The 23,911-nt window shown below is 41.2% G+C and overlaps 1 long non-coding RNA gene across 1 annotated transcript; it reads left to right on the top strand.

The window, feature by feature from the left end:
- Positions 1-21,680: 21,680 nt before the first annotated feature.
- Positions 21,681-23,284, top strand: LOC147793581 (uncharacterized). Its single transcript, XR_015419746.1, has 2 exons — positions 21,681-21,814; positions 23,020-23,284. It is a non-coding gene; the product is annotated as an uncharacterized LOC147793581 (long non-coding RNA).
- Positions 23,285-23,911: the final 627 nt, after the last annotated feature.

Here is a 23,911-nt window from a genome sequence, read left to right as displayed (position 1 = left end):
ATGGGTGAAGGAGTTCCATCCATCAGGTTCATGTTTTCCCTTTCTTCTTTATACAGTAAGAGGGGAGAGAGAGTCAATTCATTAGCGGCTTTCGATAGTCTTGACTTACTCTTCAATCAAAGACACACTTATTCTAGAATTACCTTGTGACATCAGCTTCAGCAAATCTTTCTTCTTCGTTTCTATTCTAGCTTTCCCTCAAATATAAAGAAAGAAGATCATAGAGGTTACGGAGCGAAGCAGCTTTACCTAGTTCTCTCTAACTAAAGGGAATATCGACTCATGAGTCAGTCTTTCTTTCTCTCTTCGGTTACTGGATTGAATTAATTGACTCTACTGCCAATATCTAATTCTGATTCTTACCTCCACCTACTTCAAGAAGAATAGTCAGGGTTTGCGGTTCAGTCTTGACTTGTCTCAGATTCATCTTTCATTTTCTTCTTCTTCAGCTAACTAACGAAATGATGATAATTCCTCTCCCTTACTTTACAGTCTCGGCGAACTACTTACTCCCTCTTCTCTACACCCTATTCAGTCAGTTAAAGAAAGAAAGATAACTCCAAATCAGGTAAATATAGTAGAGTCAAAGAAAGGTGTGGGTCAGGTACTATCGGAAAAGGTGAAGGAGTTGTACTTGTTTTCGGTTGAGTCTGAGTTTACAGTGAAATCAGGGAAGGGAGATAGAAGTGAATGAGCTTGTCTTGCTTTGTTTGAAGAAATAGGGACAAGGAGAGTGAGTCAAAGGTTAAGGTAATCATAGAGTCCGGTCAGGGAAGGGAGATAGAAGTGAATGAGCTTGTCTTGCTTGCTCGTCAAGTTAGTAGCTTTACCTTCCCGTAATTCATCTTGTTGTTCTTGTCTTGCCTTCTCGTCAAGTTAATGAGTGAGCTTGACTGACCTTCCCGTAATTCATCTTCTTCTTTCTCTTGCTTTTTATAGAGGTTAAGGTTAGTAGCTTGCTTGACCTTCCCGTAATTCATACATATCTTGTTGTCTTTCTTTACTCGAGATTAGAGGTTAGCTTGACCCTCTTTCCGTTGTTCGTCTTTCTCTTCGTCAGGTGAGTAGCTTGAGCTTCTTTCCGTTGTTCTTTCTTGTCTTTCTCTTCGTCAGAGTAGTAGCTTGACTGACTGAGCTTCTTGTAATGTAAATCTTGTTCTTCTTGTTCGGCAGATTAGATTAGTAGCTTGCCTAACCTATATGTAGTAATTTGATTTCTTGTAGTTGTAGTTGTTCGTCGGATTAGATTAGTAGCTTGAGACAGACCTTCTTTCGTGTAATTCATCTTGTCTTCTTGTTCTTGTCTTGCTTTCTTTCTCCTCAGGTTAATGAGCAGCTGCTTCTTGACTGATCTTCTTGTAATTCATCTTGTTGTTCTTGTCTTTCTTTCAATAGAGGTTAGTAGCTTGACCTTCCCTCCCGTAATTCATCTCATCTTTCTTCTTCTCTTTCTCCTTCTGATATGGAAATCAACCCAAGGGAAAGTATGGAACGGATTACCTTGATGATCAAGATGAAGAGTAAAGAAAACTCGTTCCTAAACTCGTGATTCGAATCACTCCACAAGAGGTTTGATCAATACCACTTGAATGACTCTACATGCAAGTTCTAAACACAAGAATTTGCAAAGAAAGTTTAGCTCTCAACAAAGCTAAAATAGAAATTCTATTCTTAATTCCAAAATCTGATGTCTAATCAAAGAAAAGAAGGCTTTATATAGCCTTTACAAACCTTAACCTAGGTGATACATAACTCCAAAATTAAATGGGCTAGTAAATGAGAAATACCCATAACCTCCATATTAAAATGGCTAGTTAATGGTGGAATATAGTAACCTATGTGGGTTACAATATAACCTTAACTCCTATATTTAAAACTAGCTTAAATATGAAAACAAATAGTTAAACTATAATTAAATAATGCAAATAATAAAATGTGCTTATTAGTCATCCTTGGACTATTTGATAAATTCAGCGGAGTTCATTAAATGCAACTTAAAGTGCATTTAATTCATCTCTGTCTTGAAGCTCAACTTTGCATAACATATAAGGGAGGTCACCAACGTCTTTTAGAATTTCCTTTGATGAGCTCACCATAGCTTGAATATAACTGTATAAGGTTTGTTGTAGCTTCTTGGCTCTCGTCCTTGTAATTGGACCTTCAGGTATGGAAATTCCTTGGTCGTTGTTCATATCATTCTCCCCCTCTTGAGAAGGATTCGTCCTCAAATCCAAGCCATCACCTACATCAAAAGGACTCAAATCAACAACATTAAAAGTTGCACTAACACCGTACTTACCTGGTAAATCAATTTTATAAGCATTGTCGTTGATGCGCTCAAGAACTTGAAAAGGTCCATCTCCTCGTGGTAAAAGCTTAGATTTTCTTTGAGTAGGAAATCTTTCTTTTCGGAAATGCACCCAAACCTAATCTCCTGGCTTGAAGATGACAATCTTACGTCCTTTATTAATTCGGGTGGCAACCTTGGAATTTTGTTTCTCAATTTGTTCTTTTACTTGCTTGTGCAGTTTATGAACAAACTCAACCTTGGCATTTGCATCAAAATTCACAAATTCTGTTGACGGTATAGGTAACAAGTCAATGGGGGTTAAAGGATGAAAGCCATAAACAATTTCAAAAGGTGTGCATTTAGTAGTGCTATGAACAACCCTATTATATGCAAATTCTATAAATGGCAAACAATCCTCCCAAGTCTTAAGATTCTTATCAATAATAGCCCTAAGCATAGTAGTCATGGTTCTGTTAACAACTTCAGTTTGTCCATCCGTTTGAGGATGACAAGTAGTTGAATATACGAGCTTAGTTCCTAACTTACCCCATAAAACACGCCAAAAGTGGCTTAAAAATTTGACATCACGATCACTAACGATGCTTTTAGGAATGCCATGCAATCGTACAACTTCCCTAAAAAACAGGTCTGCAATATGTTTTGCATCATCAGTTTTGTGACAAGGAATAAAATGAGCCATTTTACTAAATCGATCAACCACAACAAAGATGCTATCATAACCTTTCCTAGTCCTAGGTAAACCTAAAACAAAGTCCATTGATATATCAATCCAAGGACCATTAGGAACTTGTAATGGGGAGTATAAACCATGTGGTTGAAGCCTTGACTTAGCTTGTTTACATGTTATGCAACGAGCACAAACTTTATGAACATCATGTCTCATTTTAGGCCAAAAAAAAAGCTAAAATAAAAATTCTATTCTTAATTCCAAAATCTGATGTCTAATCAAAGAAAAGAAGGCTTTATATAGCCTTTACAAACCTTAACCTATGTGATACATAACTCCAAAATTAAATGGGCTAGTAAATGAGAAATACCCATAACCTCCATATTAAAATGGCTAGTTAATGGTGGAATATAGTAACCTATGTGGGTTACAATATAACCTTAACTCCTATATTTAAAACTAGCTTAAATATGAAAACAAATAGTTAAACTATAATTAAATAATGCAAATAATAAAATGTGCTTATTAGTCATCCTTAGACTATTTGATAAATTCAGCGGAGTTCATTAAATGCAACTTAGAGTGCATTTAATTCATCTCTGTCTTGAAGCTCAACTTTGCATAACATATAAGGGAGGTCACCAACGTCTTCTAGAATTTCCTTTGATGAGCTCACCATAGCTTGAATATAACTGTATAAGGTTTGTTGTAGCTTCTTGGCTCTCGTCCTTGTAATTGGACCTTGAGGTATGAAAATTCCTTGGTCGTTGTTCATATCACCTTCGGTTAGAGGATTGAAGATAAATAGGTTCTCGTCAGGGAATAGAATATCACTTGTAGGCAGTAGAGCTTAATGAGTAGGGAATAGGCAGTTGGAAGTGTAATGTAAGTAGAGAGAAGTAGGAGAGTAGGTAGGAAGTTCAAGTATAGAGTATGGAGTAGGTAAAAGTAGGTAGGGAGTTGGAAGTCTAAGTATAGAGTTGTAAGTGAAAGTAGAGTAGGCAGTAGTAAGTTCAAGTAGAGAGGGAGTTGTAAGTTCAAGTAGAGAGTAGAGAATGGTTTCAGGTTACGGGGAAGTAGCTAGCTAGCTTGAGGTTGAGTCTTTCCTTCCTTAAATCCTACTATCCTACTTCAGTCTTGACTTTCTTTTCTCTTTCTCATTTGCTGAGTTCAGACTTTCAACACTTGCGCTAAGGTAAATCAGGGAAGTATAGTTATTGAGTGAAGTAGAATGAATCGGCTTTCCTTTCAACACTTCCTCCCCTCAAACACTGGAAAGGTAAAGAAAGAAAAGAATAGGGCAAGGAGCAAAGCAATTAATATCTTACCGACAGTAAAGGGAAAGGAGAGAGAAAAGTCATAGTTGGATACGAGGAGCCAAGCAGCGAGACGAGAATAGCTCAGAGGGGTGAAGAAGAGCGACAAAGGAAGGAGAGGGTCAGGATCAAGAATCAATCAATCAATAGGTTCAGTAGTTCACGATCAGTAATAAGAAGGAGTCTTTGTTTACAGTTCAGGGAAGAAGACATGAAACAGAGAGAGTTTAAGAGCGGCTAAGACATGAAACGAAGAGAGTTGTGGCTAAGACATGAAACAGACACCTATTACATTTACAGAGTCAGGGAAAAGGTGAATGAAGCTTTAGTCTCCCTTCTTGAACAAAGACTGTAAAGAAAGCATAGGGCAAGTATTTCATATACAGGTTAATTAATGATCAAGAGAAGAAAGGATAGATAGATAGCTAGCTTGTAACCCTCTTTCCTTTTATTCAAAGAGTAAGTAAGACAGTAAACTCTTTGACTTTCGATAGTCTTTTCTTTACTTGTTCTTTAGGTTTAAGGAATCAGATAATGAATCTTTAGTCAGTCTTTGGTGTTCAATATACTCAAAAGGTAACCATATACTCTTCTGGTAACAATATACTCAAAAGGTAACAAACAAGATACAATACATACTAGAAAGGTAACCATATACTCCTAAGGTAATAGAATAGACGACAGAGTATTAAGGTTCCAGCAATGGAGGAATAGTAGAGCTTGCTTTCAGATTGAATGAGTAAAGTTAGGTAAGAGCTTTCTGAATGAAGTAGCTCGTGAGGAAGTGAAACCCTTGTTCAGTTACCCTTGTTGGAGTTGTATAGAGGTGGGCAGGAAGAGCGGAGTAGTCCTTCTTTCTTTCTTGACTTTGTTCTTGTTTGGAGAGAGAGTAATTATCTTATCTTTCCTAGCAAGTCTGATTAATCCTTCTTTGCTTTCCTTTTAGTCTCTATTGTAAAGATTCAGAGAATAAACAAAAGATAGGTTACACGGCTAACTAGGAATCCGAGCGAAGACACTTCCTGATAGTGGTTCCAGGTCAAGTGAAGTAGTTAAGGAGAATGAATCAAGGAGTCTAGTGTTTACTTGTGAAAGGATACGATCATGAATGAGCTTAGCTCCACTTCTTCCTCAGTGTAAGTAGAAAGAACCAACTAGAGCTCACTGTAGAGCCTCCGGATTGAATAAGAATGGAAATACGGTATTGAGACCTGAAGACAGCTTTATCTCGTTCTCGAATCGATAAACGGCCATTTACGAGGTTCCACTAATAGAGAGTCGTAGCTTGCCCCTCTTCTTCTTCTTCTCTTACAGTTCAAGAAGAGATAAAGGGAAGGGAGAAAGGGAAGGGACAAAGGAAAGAGTTGTTTGTTGAGTCTAATCATTCAGTCAGAGTTTACGCTTACTTACTCCTTAGTCTTGAAAGCGGAAAGAAGTCAAGAAGCCAGCCACATTCTCTATCAATCCTTTCTTTTACCGACAAGTGATTCAAAAGAGACCCTAGAGTTGTTAGTTAAGTTCTACAGCTATGAAGAAACTAGGGAAAGACGGTGAAGGAAGTTGGTCATTAAGGAGACAAACAAAACCAAAGCTAAGGTGCGAAGCATCCAGACCAACCAGACCGAGAAGAAAGAATACCGAATATTAAGCTTTAAGGAAGGAATGAATCCTTTGACAGTTAAAGCTAGCTAAAGCAAGCAGCAAAGAATACTACTAATTCAATCAAGTTACTTAGAAGGGGAAAGAGTTAGTGAGCAGGGAAAAGAAAGAGTGAACGCGCGCATCTTGTCTTGCTTAAGCTTTTCTCCTGAGTCTTGAAACAAACTAACCAAACCCAAACACTATTGGTTTCTTCTGTTACTTTGACTCAACAAAAAAGACTGGAACAAGAGCTTGAAAGAGAGTCTGACAGAGAACTCTAATTCATCAATCAAGAAATAGAGTAACGTAAGTGGTCAAGGGGGGAGAGATATATATATCTCACTATTCCTTATTATATTGTATTTCCAGTTGTAACAAGGTTTAGCTTTACCGCTTCTTCCTTCCTGTAATGAATGTATGTAGTTGTAGTAGTAGTTGTAGTTGTTGTTGTTAGACTAGGGGTAAGCTTGACCTTCCTCCTCCTTTAATGTAAATGTAGTTGTTGTTAGAGTTGTTGTTAGAGTTAGAGAGAGTTAGAGTTGTTGTTAGAGTTAGAAGTTAGAGTTAGAAGTTAGAGTTAGAGTTAGACGTTAGGGGAGTAGCTATACCCGCCCATAATGTCAATCTTGTTGTTGTTCTTGTCTTCGTCAGGGGAGTAACTTGAACTTCCTTGCCGTAATGTCAATCTTGTTGTTGTTGTTCGTCACGTTAGATTACTTAACCTTCTTTCCTTTAATGTAAATGTAGTTGTATTGCTTTAGACTAGGGGTAAGCTTTACCGCTTCCTGCCTGTAATGAATATATGTTGTTAGTGTTTCCTGCAACTTGCTTTCTTGAGACGTCGGGTAAGCCTACCACCCCCTTCCCGTATGTAATTAATCTTGGTAGCTTGTTTCCCATAGAAGTGACTTAGAAGCGAAGAATGGAACTTCCTTCCTCTAATGTAATTATCTTGTTGTTCCTCTTGTTCCTGTTGTTGTGTGTGCTCTAGAAGTTCATAAGTTTGATCTTGACCTTCTTTCCGGGAATGTAATAATCTTGTTGTTCTTGTCTTGCTTCCTCTTCCCTTCCTTAGAGGAGACGACTTGACCATCTTTCTGTAATGTAACCCTGTTGTTCTCTTTAAAGGAGAGGACTTGACCACCTTTCTGTAATGTAACCGTCTTGTTCCTTTGAGAAGAGGGGAGAACTTTACCCTTCTGTAATGTAACTGTCTTGTTCCTTTGAGAGGGGAGGACTTTACCACCTTTCAGTAATGTAACACCTTGTTGTTCTCCTTAAAGGGGAGGACTTGACCCTTCTGTAATAGAAATGTTGTTCTCCTCTCAGGTTACTTAGAGGATTGCAAGGAAGTACATCCAGTACGAACTAACATACATACAGCAAGTACAGTAGTAACATACAGACAGACAGAGAAGAAGGAAATCCAGTACAAACTAACATACAGAGAAGAAGTCAATCCAGTACCAACTAACATACAGACAGGAAGTACAGTAACATACAGATAGAGAAGGACAGTAGGAACATACAGAGAGGAAGGAAGTACAGTAATATACATACAGAGGTTCACGGCAGGGAATGAATCAATAGAGTTTATTAATCAGTACACAGACAGAAAGGTAATGCGGAATGGCAGTACGGAAAGGGAAGAAGTCGAAGTAGTGCAATAGTTAGTTCTTCCATTACAGTAGAGCCAGCGAGGAGGAAGTGAAAGTAGAGGCAGGAAGTAGTAAGTTCTTACAGGGCAGTAGGAAGTGGAAGAGTTCGAAGTTCAGTTCTGTAGCTAGCTTTATGGCTTGACTTCGTCCTTCCAACCAAGTAAGCAAAAGAAAGGAGAAGTGCCCTCAGTAGCTTAGCATCATAAACAGTACTAGGTTAGGGTCATAAACAGGACTAGGTCAAGATCATATACTAGTTTAATAGCATAACAAACTCTTTACCAAGGATGAGAATGAGAAGAACACGGGTGATATTCCACCGACATAATCTGTTGGAGTGGGCTCCCTTCGGTCTTTGTATTCCTCTTGACTGACCTTCGGGAGACTGGATCGGGTGAAATAGCACTGACTGAATCTCGCTTTAGGATAGGTGTTTATAGAAAAGTACTCTCATTTGGAGTGGTGGTGTATCGAAAAGTACTTCATCAGGCTTTTGGAGTGGTGTACAACACCGATTCATGCTTTTGGAGTGGCGTATCCTCTTTTTGGAGTGGCACCCCTTCGGTCTTTTTGGTGTGGCAGATTATTGGTTTTCATTGTGAATTTAAAGAGGTCAGGATCATTAGGTCAGGAGCAGAACACAGTAAGAGTGAAGGATCATAGACTAACTAGTTTAACAGCGAGTAGGAGTGAAACAGCTCGACCAAAGGGAGAGGAGTGAGGGATCAGAAACTACTTTAACAGCATAACCGGTAGGAGTGAGCGAGAATTAGGTCAGGAGCATAAACAATAGGAGTGAGAGATCATATACTCGTTTAACAGCAAATAAAGAGTAGGAGTGAAACAGCTCGACCAAAGGGAGAGGAGTGAGGGATCACTAGCTTACTAGCTGAAAGAGTAAGAGTTCAGGATCAGACAGAAAGTAGTGACGGAACAGAAAAGAGTAAGTAACAGATCATCTAGGAGTTTTGGTTAGGATCTAGTACTAGTTTAGTTTAGTATCTTAAAGTTAGGCTCACAAACGTAAAGAAAAGAAGCAGCTTTACACCTCCTGAAATCAGGAGAATTCATCTTGTACCGAATACCTTATTTAGTCTAAGGAAGAAGTTGTCTCGGATTAACTTCTCAAAGAAGAAAGAGTTCCACAGACAGGTTACAGAGCAAAGACTCAGACAAAGACAACAACTAACTACCTTTTACTTACTTCCTTCAATCAGTTTCAACAGTCAGCTTACAGACAGAGGGAAAGAAAGGGGAAAGAATCCATACTACTCAATAATCAATACTACTTACACCAGTGAAAGAAACATTATATCAATTAGCAGCCAGTAGACAGACAGTATCAGAATTAGGAAAGGAATACGAATTAGCAGTAGACTATAAGAGAATTAGGAGTCAGAGTTTACCAGTAGAGTAGAAGTGAAGTAAAAGACTATTCTTTAGCAATAGAGTAGAGTATCAGAATTAAGAGTAGCAGTCAGAGTAGGAGTAGGAAGCAGCAGTACAGTATAAGAATTAGCAGGAGGAGTAGGAGTTTAGCAAGTATAAGTGAATGAAGTAAAAGACAACAGTTTAACAGTAGAGTAGAGGTCGAGTATAATAATTAGGAATTAAGAGTAAAGGACAGAAGAGGAAGCCCAAACTTAGACAGAGTTTACAGTTCAAGAGTTAATTAATTAGCAGCGAAGCAGCGCTCTGCCTGCAATGAAACCAACAAAGGAGGGGAAGGAACTTACGCTTAGCTTAGTTACATAACATACAAACAAGGTAACGGAAAGGAAAAGAGTTACTTACAGAGCAGTGTCATTACATTAACAAACATTTAGCCACAAATACCGGTAAAGAAAGAAAGGAGAAGACAGGACAGACTCACTCTCAACAAACAATACACTTTACAAAGAATATAATAAACTAGAAACAAACATACACAGAAGAGGCCGTACCGAAACTTAATTAGTTCAACCCTTCAGTCTGCAAGGCCATTAATTAGCAGCTACTTTACCAGAGAAAGAGAGTACAAGAGTTCAGTCAAAGAGTGAAGGAGAAAGAGTTGGTTGTTCGTTCCAGTATAGATAAGCTAATAGAATCAGTATAGGTAGGCCACTAGAATAGAATAAGTATAGGTAAGCCACTAGAATAGAATAAGTATTACAAAGCTAATAGAATAGAATAAGTATCTGACAGCTAATAGAATAGAGTAAGTATCTGACAGATAATAGAATAATATAAGTATTACAAAGAAGGAAGAATGGGTAAGTCGCTAGTGAGAGGAGTTCATTCAGTCAATCAGGAATAGGTTCAGCAGCGGATCCTTTTTTTCACTCTCAGTCAGAAAGAGTTCCGTCTTACAGTTACCAGTCGTCTTCCTTTCTTCTTTCGGTTCCTCTTACAGTTAGAGAGTTTAATGCTGCTTTCCTTCAGCCTTACGTTTAGAATAGATTCACAACTGGACATATCCACTCTTCAGGATCAAGAACCAATGATAGATACCACGGTTACTAGGTTACAGATTGAATTAACTGACTCAACAACAAAAGAAGTAGAAGTCAGAAAGGTTAAGGAAAATTCATTAATAGAGTCTAAGAATAAGTAAGCGTGACAGGACGGCTTCTTCTCTTTCAAACACTATAGAAATAGAGGCAAAGAGAAAGAGTAAGGGTTTAGCTTTCTTCTTCTTCTTCTTTACTAACACTATAATAGAATCAATAACAATAGGAGTTTCGCCCTTTACTTACTTACGGGGAAGGAGTTCAAGAAAGCAAGGAAAGAGATAGTTTACGAAGAGCAGTCAAAAGGATCATGAATCTTGTCTTCCTGTAGTCTTCACTTACTTACAGTTCAGGAGCGAACGAAGGGGTTCAACCGAGAAGTGATTGAGTTCAATTGAGAGGTTCATGAGTTTACCTTGTTCAATCTGAGGCAGGAAATGAAATTGTGAAACCTTAAGAGGAGGTGAAGGAAATGAAATTGTTCAACCGAGTTGTAGAGGTGAGGGAGCGAAGACGAGGGAAGGGCAGGGGTTGGTTCGGTTGAGGAGTCTTTGTTTAGAGTTTCATCAGTCAAAGGTGAATGAGCAAATCTTTCTTTCATTTGGTTTCGTCTTTCAAGTAGAATGAATCAAAGGAATGAAAAGAGACCCTAAAGAAGAAATTAATAGGAAAAATGAGTTACATCAGGTAGGTTCATGAGTTTCCCTTGTTTACTGTGGTAGAATAAATAGGATCAAGAAGAAATAGTAAAAGGAGTTCAACAGCTCGACCAAGAGGGAGAGGAGCGATGCTGTGAGACCAAGAGGTCGAATGAGTGAAGGCAGGAGAACGAACCAAGTAGTGAAAGGAGAAGAGGGGAGAAGCCACTCGACGAGAAGAGGAGAGGGGTGAAGCAAGCAGCTTGACCTTGTGAATAACTAAATAGGGAATATCGTCGTTCGTTCAGTAGTTCAGTCTGATTAATGTTTCGTCTTGCTTCCTCTTCGTTCAGTCTCATAGCTTTACCAAGTGAGTGAAAGAAGAATCGGCCTGGGTTTCGCTTTCGTCTCAGTCATCTCCTTGATTTACTCGACTGGAAAGCTCAGGGAATACTGTAGAGAGAGGTTCAGGCAATGGAATTGTGAGCCCGAGGTGTAGAGGTGAATAAGCTCAGCGTAGAAACCTTCCAGGAAAAGGCAATGGAGTTGTGAGACCGATAGGGTCAGGAAGTAGCTCTTTTCGGTTCAGACTGATTTGACAGTGAAGGGAGAGGTTCAGAGTGTTTGACAGGCTAAGACAGAGAGGAGGTAACCAACCAGCTTTTGTTGAAGGAGCTCAGACGAAGACACACAATCATCTTGTTTACAGTTCAACAAGAAGAAATAGTAGGCGAAATCAGGGTCAGAAGTAATAGTCCTATTCTCTCTCATTCATAAGGGAAGGGGTATTTATCTTTGTTTACAGTTACAGAAGAAATAGGAATGAATAGGAGAAAGAAGTAATAATCATGTTCTCTCTCATTCATCTTTCGTTCGTTCAGTCTTTGGCAAGGGAGAGTCCATTCATTAGCGACTTCTTTACCTCGTTCAATCAGTCTCATTCATAAGGAGAAAGAAAGAAGAATATGCTTTACCTCCTTCTCTAATAGTTCCACCCGAGTAAAAGGGAGAAAGAGAAGTTCAAGAAGGGTCCGACGAAGGGAATGGAATTGTGAGACTAAGAGGGCGAAGGAGCGAAGCGGCTTTACACCTCAATAAATAAGGTTATTAAGTCATATCGATGCAAGAGTAAAGGTTTGGGATTGAATATGAATAGATTCTTGAACAGTAAAGGATCCTGATTCGTTTCGTCTTCACTCTGATTAATCTTTAGTCTTTCAATTCTCTTATCTTTTCTTTACTCAGCAGCCAGCTAATGAATTGACACTCACCAGTCAAGTAAAATACAATCCACCAAAGAATGGGATCTCTGTACAGCATCGTTGTGGTAAAGGTCATAATGCCAGTAATTACCGCAGGGCATATAGGGGGAGGGAGGTCATAAGCGTCTATATCGTGAAATCTATTTTCGAGGGAATGAAAGATCTATGGTCGAATCGTAACCATAGAATAGGACCCTAATCGAAATGCCTACAATGTCTCATAGACTATGGGGTGAGAAAAGATCTATTTTAACAAAGGGGCTGGCTGTCTGGGCTCTAATTGGAGATACCATTGTTTCTAGTCCAGAAGTTCCTATCAAAATGGGAAATGGCCTACCTTTGAGTGCGGTTTGAACTATTGATTTCCATAATTGTAAGTAACCCATTAGGTTTAGGACGAAACAAGCACTGATCCAATTTGAGTACCTCCACAGGATATACCTCAACAGAAAAGGTAAGAGTAACGGGAGCAAGTGATTGAGTTCAGTAGTTCCTCATATCAAATGACTACTCTAGAGATATAGTAATATGGAGAAGACTAAATTGTTTCAAGCACCGACAGAACCAGAAGGGTCCCTTGTTTCAAAGAGAGGAGGCCGGGTTATTAACTAACATTTCTTTCATTTGCTGGTCAGAGTTTAAAGTTAAGCAGTGGTAATTCTAAGAAGGAGGATTCTCGAGAGTCAAAATAGAGATGTCCCCTTACCCTATGTGGCAGTATCGACGTAATTTCATGGAGTCCTTCCGGCTTCATGCTAGATGAAGAAGATAAGCCGGATGAAGGAACGGGAAGACCTAGGCTATAGAAGATCATAAGATCAGTGATTCGGCGGAGCGGATTTGGTTGGTTGGATTCCTTCCTATATATCAACTCATGCGGTACTTCATTCATTGGCTGGCCGATATATATAAGATCCATCCATATGTATAGATATCATCAGCTACATCCAGAATGGCGTATGCTTTGGAAGAAGCTTGTACAGTTTGGGAAGGAGTGGTTTGAAAGAAGAATCTACTTCAACCGATATGCCCTTAGCCATGGCCATACATAACATAGAAATCACACTTGGGAAAGAGAGGGGGGCTAGACAATTAGCTAGATAGAGCAGCGGGTGCTGTAGCGAAACGAATTGCAAAAGAGGGGAAATCGGCCACATTCAAATTACACCTTCTCTTCTGGGGAGGTACGTTTGATATCCGAAAATGGCTGGATCAGCAATAGTCGGACAAGTGGGGAATGCTGGGGTAACCCAGAAAAGTGTGGGTTGGGTAGAGCCTGATCTAAATGTTGGCTAGGTAAGCGTCCTGTAGTAAGAGGAGTAGTTATGAACCTTGTAGACGAGAACCCCATGGCGGTGGTGAAGGGAGGGCCCAAATTGGTCAAAAAAGAAAGAATAGTAACTTGGTCCGGACGGAGCATCTACCATTATACCCACATGGGGCATACTATTTCTATTCATAAGGGCCCATTTGCTTATTTATATAACGGATCGCTTGGTAGGTCATAAATTGGTAGAATTGGCACCCACTGGGCATTTTCGGGGGCATGTGCAAAATGATAATGGATCTCGTCGGGCATAATGAATAGTATTATGCAAAAGTATAGATACCTCTCGTTCATTACTAAGAGGTAACCCCTATGATAAAGAAGATCAAAAAGCATCCATCTACACAGAAGTATAGGCTTTAGGTCAACATATATGTATGTCCCCTCACAAAGCGCGAAGAGTAACTGATTCATGGCCGTTCCTACTAGGAAAGACTGGTAATACTCAAACTCATGCCTTATCGAGCATGTTATCCTATTTTTGATTGGGTTTATGGGGCAGCAGCGGTAAAGAAAGCGGAAGTCAACCAAAGTACTACAGTGACAAAATGAAACCCCCGAGCTCGAGAGCGCAATTAGCCCATAAATTGTAACGACCCACTTCTGTCTGTCTGAATTTTCTTCAGACAAGTTGAAAAGATACCAATACAACACATATTAGACTGAAACAAACCCCTGATATATGGATAGCGAAAGAAAAGTACCCAGATATGCCGCCTTATGCCATGTATAAGAATGGGGGATTCCGGGACAAAAAGGAAATACACTCGATTTTCTTTAGACTTGGTGTAACCCAAGGGAAGGGCATCATCTCTTTGGTTTCCACCCCCCAGATTCAGAAGGTTTACAAGAAGATCAAACAATACGGTGTAAATACCCAAATTTTTAGATAAATAAATATCAAAAATAAAAATAACAACATAGGGGCAAAAGGGTCATTTTGCCCCTACTCTTATCCAAGGGGTCTAGTTGTTTGGGCTCCAGGAAGAAAGAGAGAGAAAAAAAAAAAAAAGAGAGAGAGTATGGAGAAAGGAGAAGAAGTTAGGGTTTGGGAGAGAGGAAGAACAGAGATGACAAATCGCCATTGGAGATCGAATCCAAGGCAAGAAACTTCGAAGCAATACTTCTCTCAGTGTTGGAAAAGGTGTTCAGGTTGTGGAATCCACTCATTCCGGCAAGAAAATCCGAGAACAGACAAAGTAAGGTTCCGAACTTCTTATTTCGATTTTATCTAGATGTGAGGAGTTTCATGAAAGTTAGATCTGGAGTTTTTAAGGTATATGACTAAAATAAGATTCTCATAGGATTCTTGAAGTTCTTGGACGAGAATCAGACGAAAATCAGAGTTTAGTCTGACTTCGGGTAGAGCGATCGAAAATAGAAAATGTGAGTTTTTCTGTATATTTGGATGGCCTTAACTCATCCTGTGTTCAAGAAAAAAATAAAGGAAAAATATATTGTAGAAGTAGAATATGAGATCTACAATTTGCATGTAGGAACTTTGTTGATATGGATTACGGATTGAAAGATAAGAAAATCGGAAGAAAATAGATCGAAAACACCAAAAACTCACGTTTCTGGAAAATTTGGAAAAACGCAGGAGGAGAGAGAGGAGGCCTTGCCGCCACGCGTCAGTCAGCGTATAGAGGAGCGCGGTAGGACCGACGAGTGACACGTGGTGACCGCGGGTTGGGGAGGCGTGCCCCACTAGCTAGTCGAAACGCGTCAGGGCGCGGATTTGGGTCAACCCGAGTCTGATTCGGCGCTCCGCACGCGACCCAGGAACACCGAACCGAATCGGCCGCTGGCCCGCGACTGCGCGAGAAGCCGCGCGTGGACATGCGCGCGTAGAAAGCCGCGCGTAAAACACCCTCCAGGACGCGTGCAGGCGCGTGTAGGCGCGTGTAGGCACGTGGTTGATCTTTTTCCCTCCGTTCGACCTTCGTTTGCTTGTTTTTCGCACCGATTTCAACTCTGATCCTATTTTTATGTGAATTAGGACCTATCAAGAAAATTCCAGAATTTTTGGAACCTTTTCCGGCAAATAATTCGAGCTTGGGAAGGCACGCGTCAACCAAGTAAGTAGCCATTTGGATTTCCACGAGCAGTACTTGTAGGAACCGCTAGGAACAAGCATGCATGCTACCACCTATGAAATTAGCTAGCCCGACTTAGCGTGTTATTATAGAAACTGCGAATATAAGATGATTATGGAAAGCTAGATACAAAATGTGTATTAAATCTGTTTTGGTTGAGACTCTGATAATGTATGTATGCATGAGGAGGTTGGGAAACTTGTGAAATCTGCGCTCCAGGTAAAGATGGACGTTATCTTCCCGTTGAGCATGTTTGATAATTTTGCATGAACTGCTGCGTGTAAACTCTATTGTATGATGATTGCTTGTACTATCTTTCTTGATGAATAGGAAGAAATCATGAGCTTAGATTAGAATGCTTATGGCTAAATAAGCTAGACGAGACCCTAGATTGGGGGACCTCTAGAATATCGTGCAACTAGACCCGCAAAATGATTACCGGCGGAACCAGAATCCAGAATTCCAAACCCGATAGGTTTGTGACACCAGGCACGAGAATCCTAGAGAAACACGAATCTAAGTCTAAGGCACCAAGTTCCACCCTAGAAAGAATAATAGGTCACCACTGTAACAGTAGGTAGCCCGCTAGAGTTGAGCAGTGAAGATAGTGTCATCAGAACCTCCACTTCCCTCTCTCCTTCGATACCATACCGTCGAGACAGAGCTCCGGTACGGTTATCGTTGAGCTTTGCAGATCCGGATAGGGAAGTGTGACAGGTGCCCAGACCTAGTGGTGATAGCTAAGGGGTCTTCTGAACAGGACTCTTAGGCCGTAGAAACCCGTCCCTGAGCGGGGGACATGGAGCCACTTAGGATGACTCAGTAGCTGACCGGCACATAGGGGGTCGCACCCCGTTTTGTGGATGTATGGTCCCGTGTGAGGGTCGTCAGTTAACCTCCACGGATGATGTTTAGAGAGAGAGTCACGTATTCAGATCCAGCCATACGATCCCCTCAAATTTGCTTATGAGGCCGCGCCTCACCTCAGGACACTGATCATTTCACTACATAAGATGGGCAAGCCTTTTATGATACAGAAAAGAGAGTTGCAGCTTAGATCACTCTCCTTAGAGCAGTCGTGTTTTGATTCTGTAGACTTTTTTCTAGGATAGAGAGTCGTACTCCTCTGTGACTCAGCTTGACGACATACCTCGCCGCGACCAGGTACAATGTCTAACCTTGTTTAGTAGGTTATGATATGATGTAATGCCAGTAAGAACTTGATGTATGTTTTGGGTTAACGCTTTAGGGTGTTAAAAGTGAACATTCCCTCTGTATGTTGATGCTAGATTCGAATTATTGTGAGGAGGCCGAGAGGGGTCATGTTTTAGTTTATTGGCCTTAGGAAGACAAAAAGGTGACTCCGCAGAGCGCGTGACGTCCAACCCTTAGAAATGTACATGAGATTTTCTTTTTAAGGCCCATTACGAGATGATATACCTATGACCCAGCCTCCCATGACCATAATTCTAGATGTCAAGCATGCCTCCGTGGAGATCACGTAGTAGGCCTAGACAACATAGAGTTGTCTTAACCACATAGTGTAGACCCAGACAACATCGTTCTTACAAGTAAGGGCAGCCACTGTAGGAATTAAGCACCCCTCAAGCAAACAATTTTCACAGTGAGTTTGGTTAAGTTGGAAGTTGAGAGATAAGATTCACCAACAGAGAGAGCGAAACTATGGGGGCCATGGATTCAAGGTTGGTTGGAGTCTTCGTGATATAAGTTCAGGTTTATGGACTTCCATAAGTGAGATGTGCGCTTTTATGCCACTAATGAGTCATGGGGTGTAGGATATTCCTACTAAAGGATCACCCAATGGTGACAAGTCGCTTTGGACCTTGGTGGAGAGAACCAAGTCCAAAGGCAGCACGTGGTTATCAGAACTATAACATTGTGTTCTAACCTATCCTTTGGTCAGGGCATGTATACTCACAAGGTGAAGGGCGTGGAACTGTCAAGGTAGTCCAACGAACCTTAGGGTTGAGAACAGAAAGAAAAGAGGTCAAGCTATGGTCATGCCTTTACCGTCTGAAGGAAGAAAGTCCATATGGGCTTTAATAAGAACCAACCCTTGTGTAGGTGATTCGGACTACAAAGAGTAGAACTCCAGTTTCATACACGAGTGTAATGCCAAACTTGTGAAGCATTCTCAAGTAGAGGTAGAACTTCCAAATAACGTGATTTTGGAAATTACCTGAAGGATAGTGAGATGGTGACTTGTAAACAGGTAAGGCTAGCAGAGACATGATATGTATTAGAGAAGACACTAGACGTAGCACACTCGAAGTTTGAGGGAGGCTAGCTACCAAACCAGAGTTTTCAGAGAGTTCCCTAGGATCCTGTACAAGAACTTGAAAGGTTCACGTGCTCGAAAAAGAGCCAGTGATGAGATATCACTATGAGAAAATGTGTCTAGCTCAGTCATAAAAGATACGACAGGGGTTAACCTAGATGAACGTAGAGAACTTATGTAAGGATCTTTACTTCCAAAAGAACCCGTACTTAGCCCAGATGGGTATTAGTACTTAAGCGAGTCACGTTACAGGGCGTCTCGCTGAGCAAAAAGTTGGCTAAATGAGATGAAATTACTAGGCCATTTTGGAGAAGTAGTAAAGACCGCCTCGACAAGGTCGGGATATCGCCAGATGAGAACCAAAGGGGAAGACATACTTAAAATAGCCTTTAGAAGCCGCTATGGACATTATGAGTTCATAGTCATGTCTTTTGGATTAACCAACGTTCCTGCAGTGTTTATGGAGTTGATGAACCGAGTGTTTAAGGAATTCCTAGACATCTTCGTGATTTGTTCGTTGATGACATTCTGGTGTGTTTTAAGTCTGAGGTATAGTATGAGGAACACTTGAGGAATGTTTTAACTCTATTGAGAGCCCACCAGTTGTATGCTAAATTCACGAAGTGCGAATCCTGGCTGTAGGAGGTGGCCTTTCTTGGCCACTTAGTATCCAAGCAGGGGATAACGGTGGACCCCGCTAAGATTGAAGTAATTTTGAAATGGTCTAGACCAACCGCTGTCACTGAAGTAAGGAGTGCTCTAGGTCTAGTAGGCTTTTATAAAAGGTTTGAACAAGATTTCCTAAGACCTCAGCAGTGTGACACAGTTGACCAAGAAGGGAAACTCTATGTTTGGACACTAGAGTGTGAACAAAGTTTTCTGAAATTGAGAACGAGGTTGGCCACTGCACCTGTATTTTTAGTGCTTGATGGGTCAGGTGGACTTGTGGTTTACAGCGACGCCTTAGGAAAAAGGGTTAGGGTGTGTACTCATGCAAAAGGGCAAAGTGATAGCCTACTCCTCTAGACAAATGAAAGAGTATGAGCGCGACTACCCCACCCACGGTTTGGAGATAGCAACCGTGGTGTATGCATTGAGAACCTGGCGTCACCACCTGTATGGCAAGAGAGTTCAGGTGTATGCTGACCACAAGAGCCTTAGCATATGTTCACACAAAAAGCGCTGAACATGAGATAGCGGAGGTGGTTAGAACTAGTTAAGGACTATGATATTGAAATACTTTACCACCTAAGAAAAGCTTACCACCTAAGAAAAGCCTACCACCTAAGAAAAGCCAATGTAGGGGTAGCCTTGAGTAATAAGACAGCCCACACATCCGCCCTGATCACGAGACTGGGGTATCTACAGGACGTGATATAAAGGGCTAGAATAGAGGTCTTGGTTAGAGGCGTCACAGCTCAACTAGCGCAACTTTCAATTCAATCCACCCTCAAGAGACGTATCATCGAAGCTTAGAGAGCTGACACGCACCGCAGTAATATCTGGGGTCAACAGGAAATTGAGAGACCAGAGGGATACTTAGTTCCTTTGAAGAGGGATTGATGTGGTAGGATCAATTGTGCGTACCTCGAGATGAGAAGATTCTATAGGAAATGATGACTGAGGTACACAACACGTCCTACACATTTCACCCTGGTAGTACTAAACGTATCAGGATTTAAAGTGTAGGTATTGGTGGCTAGGAATGAAGAAGGACGTAGTTGAGTATGTGAGTCGGTGTTTGACCTGTCAGCAGGTAAGGGTCCCGAGACAATGACCAGTAGGGTTGTTGCAACCACTAAATATTCCAGCGTGGAAATGAGAGGAAATAAGTATGGATTTCATCTCGGGCCTACCGAACGCTCGACGAGACTTCAACGTCATCTGGGAAATTGAAGACAAATTAACCAAAACAGCCCACTCTATTCTAGATAAAGCCACTTATCGAGTGGACCAATGTGCCCAGTTGCACGTCAAGGAAGTAGTACGTTTGCACGGCGTACCAGTGTCCATTATGTCTGATAAGGATGCTAAGTTTACTTTTGACTCCTGGAAAGGGTTACAAAAGGTGTTGGAAACACAACTCAAGTTCAGTACTGCATTCCATCCTCAGATAGATAGACAAACAAAAGACTTAATTAGACCCTAGAAGATATGTTGAGGGCGTGTGTTATGGACTTTGTAGGTTGCTGGAATGAACACCTGGCCCTTATGGAATTTGCCTACAACAATAGTTATCAGGCTATTCAGATGACACCATTCGAAGCTCTATATGGATGGAGGTGTAGGACTCCTATATTCTGGGTGGATGTAGGCAAGAAATAGTTGTTGGGGCCGGAGTTGGTACAGACTACTAACGCAGTAGTACAAAAAAAATTAGACAAAGGATACTCTTTGCACAAAGTCAGCAAAGGAGTTATGCAGACAATCGTAGGAAAGACCTCAAGTTTGCGGTGGGTGATCACGTCTTCCCGAAAGTAGCCCAATGAGAGGAGTGCTAAGGTTTGGGAAGAAGGGCATGTTGAGCCCGAGGTTCGTGGGTCCCTTTAAATCCTAGAAAGGGTTGGTCCCGTGGCATACAGACTAGCATTACCACCCACGCTCCCCGCAGTGCACAACGTACTCCATGTATCGCTGATGAGAAAGTACACTCTGGATCCAACTCACATCATTGATCACAAGATACTTTCCCTTCGGGAGGATCTAACATATGAAGAAAAAGCCATTGGGATAATGGCACGTGACGGAAGGAAACCACGAAAAGGGAAATTCCATTAGCCAACGTCCTATGGAAAAACTGTCAGGACAACGAAGCCTCCTAGTAATGTGTGGGTGACACGAGGAGGTCTTACCCCAAAATCTTCCGAGGAGGAAAAACTTTCGAGGACAAAAGTTCCTAAGGTAGGGAGAATTGTAATACCCGAATTTTTAGATAAATAAATAAATAAATAAAAATAACAACATAGGGTAAAAGGGTCATTTTGCCCCTACTCTTATCCAAGGGATCTAGTTGTTTGGGCTCCAAGAAGAAAGAGAGAGAAAAGAAAAGAAAAAGAGAGAGAGTATGGAGAAAGGAGAAGAAGTTAGGGTTTGGGAGAGAGGAAGAACAGAGATGACAAATCGCCATTGGAGATCGAATCCAAGGCAAGAAACTTTGAAGCAATACTTCTCTCAGTGCTGGAAAAGGAGTTCGGGTGGTGGAATCAACTCATTCCGGCAAGAAAATCCGAGAACGGACAAAGTAAGGTTCCGAACTTCTTATTTCGATTTTATCTAGATGTGAGGAGTTTCATGAGCGTTAGATCTGGAGTTTTTGAGGTATGTGACTAAAATAAGATTCTCACAGGTTTCTTGAAGTTCTTGGACGAGAATCAGACGAAAATCAGAATTTAGTCTGACTTCGGGTAGAGCGATCGAAAATAGAAAATGTGAGTTTTTCTGTATATTTGGACGGCCTTAACTCATCATGTGTTCAAGAAAAAAATAAAGGAAAAATATATTGTAGAAGTAGAATATGAGATCTACAATTTGCGTGTAGGAACTTTGTCGATATAGATTATGGATTGAAAGATAAGAAAATCGGAAGAAAATAGATCGAAAACGTCAAAAACTCACGTTTCTGGAAAATTTGGAAAAACGCAGGAGGAGAGAGAGGACGCCTTGCCGCCACGCGTCGACTGGCGTATGGAGGAGCGCGACAGGATCGACGAGTGACACGTGGCGACCGTGGGTTGGGGAGGCGTGCCCCACTAGCTAGTTGACACGCGTTAGGGCGCGGATTCGGGTCAACCCGAGTCCGATCCGGCGCTCCGCACACGACTCGGGAACACCGAACCGAACCGGCCGCAGGCCCGCGACTGCGCGGGAAGCCGCGCATGGACACGCGCGCGTAGAAAGCCGCGCGTAAAACACCCTCCAGGGCGCGTACAGGCGCGTGTAGGCGCGTGGTTGATCTTTTTCCCTCCGTTCGACCTTCGTTTGCTTGTTTTTCGCACCGATTTCAACTCTGATCCTATTTTTATGTGAATTAGGACCTATCAAGCAAATTCCAGAATTTTTGGAACCTTTTTCGGCAAATAATTCGAGCTTGGGAAGGCACGCGTCAACCAAGTAAGTAGCCATTTGGATTTCCACGAGCAATACTTGTAGGAATCACTAGGAACAAGCATGCATGCTACCACCTATGAAATTAGCTAGCCTGACTTAGCGTGTTATTATAGAAACTGCGAATATAAGATGATTATGGAAAGCTAGATACAAAATGTTTATTAAATCTGTTTTGGTTGAGACTCTGATAATGTATGTATGCATGAGGAGGTTGGGAAACTTGTGAAATCTGCGCTCCAGGTAAAGATGGACGTTATCTTCCTGTTGAGCATGTTTGATAATTTTGCATGAACTGCTGCGTGTAAACTCTATTGTATGATGATTGCTTGTATTATCTTTCTTGATGAATAGGAAGAAATTATGAGCTTAGATTAGGATGCTTATGACTAAATAAGCTAGACGAGACCCTAGATTGGGGGACCTCTAGAATACCGTGCAATTAGACCCGCAAAATGATTACCGGCGGAACCAGAACCCAGAATTCCAAACCCGATAGGTTTGTGACACCAGGCACGAGAATCCTAGAGAAACACGAATCTAAGTCTAAGGCACCAAGTTCCACCCTAGAAAGAATAATAGGTCACCACGGTAACTGTAGGTAGCCCGCTAGAGTTGAGAAGTGAAGATAGTGTCATCAGAACCTCCACTTCCCTCTCTACTCCGATACCATACCGTCGAGACAGAGCTCCGGTATGGTTATCGTTGAGCTTTGCAGATCCGGATAGGGAAGTGTGACAGGTGCCCAGACCTAGTGGTGATAGCTAAGGGGTCTTCTGAACAGGACTCTTAGGCCGTAGAAACCCGTCCCTGAGCGGGGGACGTGGAGCCACTTAGGATGACTCAGTAGCTGACCGGCACATCGGGGGGTCGCACCCCGTTTTGTGGATGTATGGTCCCGTGTGAGGGTCGTCAGTTAACCTCCACGGATGATGTTCAAAGAGAGAGTCACGTATTCAGATCCAGCCATACGATCCCCTCAGATTTGCTTATGAGGTTGCGCCTCACCTCAGGACACTGATCATTTCACTGCATAAGATGGGCAAGCCTTTTATGATACAGAAAAGAGAGTTGCAGCTTAGATCACTCTCCTTAGAAACCCGAGAAAGACCGTGGTTACCTACCAAGATAAGGATGCGAAAAGAGCCTACAAGTAGGCTGCTTACTGAGTATATTTTTATACTCACCCCTTTCTCCCCTTTTTTTTTCAGGTACCAGTCGATACGGGGAGGTGTTCGAGAGCTGTGCGGTCACAGAGGGGTGTCGTTCCGGAGCGTCAGTCCCTGGTCGGTCTTTTAGAGTCCTTCGTCCGTTTTCATATTTAGAGTCTTTTGTATTTTTCTTCATAATTGTATTTTCCATTTGAAATATTTGATTTTAATTTTGTATTTCATTTTTACATTTGCAATTTCCTTTGTAATATTTTCAAAACAAATCTTTTTTCTCTTTTGTTTTAATTGAATGGTATTTTTATCCTTTTCCTTTGCTTTTCTTTTCTTTTATTTTCTTTTTGTTTGTTTTCGATTTAGTCCTTTTAGTCACGATTTCGATTCTTTGAAGCCTCGAAAATCGGGTCGTGACAACGAGTATCCGGAATATTAGTACAAAAAAACATGACAAGAGTCTCCGGTGGTGAGGGAAGGGAAGGAACTGGCTGGGTTGGAAGGAACTGGCCGGCCGGCTGAGCTCAATCACCTGTCAGTTGAACAATTCCATTTCATTCACCTTCATCTCAAAGATCATTAAGAAATTGATTCTATCCTATATGACTGTAAAACCTTGTAATAGCTTTTTCCCTAAGGAAAGTAGCTGAAAGAAAAGAAATTCTATCCTCTCCCTTATTCTCAAGTCAAGACGAAACAAATGAAAGAGTAAGACGCGGAATCAGATATTCCTTCTGAACCGTAACCTGATTGAACTACTTCACCTATCCTGTTCTAGATAGAATGAATTGAATAGCAGCTTTGAAAGACGAAAGCAATAGACTGAAGACGAAACTCTCTATGCATTCTCCTTTACAATGTTTGACTAAATGAATTAGCTGCTTTGAAAGACTCAACCGAAAACAAAAACAACCTTTCTTTACAGGAAAGGAAACGAGAG

Source organism: Cucurbita pepo, chromosome 2 (genome assembly GCF_057944985.1).
Source record: "Cucurbita pepo subsp. pepo isolate OVF chromosome 2, ASM5794498v1, whole genome shotgun sequence".
Classification (NCBI taxonomy): domain Eukaryota; kingdom Viridiplantae; phylum Streptophyta; class Magnoliopsida; order Cucurbitales; family Cucurbitaceae; genus Cucurbita; species Cucurbita pepo.
This window is presented reverse-complemented; position numbering and strand designations above follow the sequence as displayed.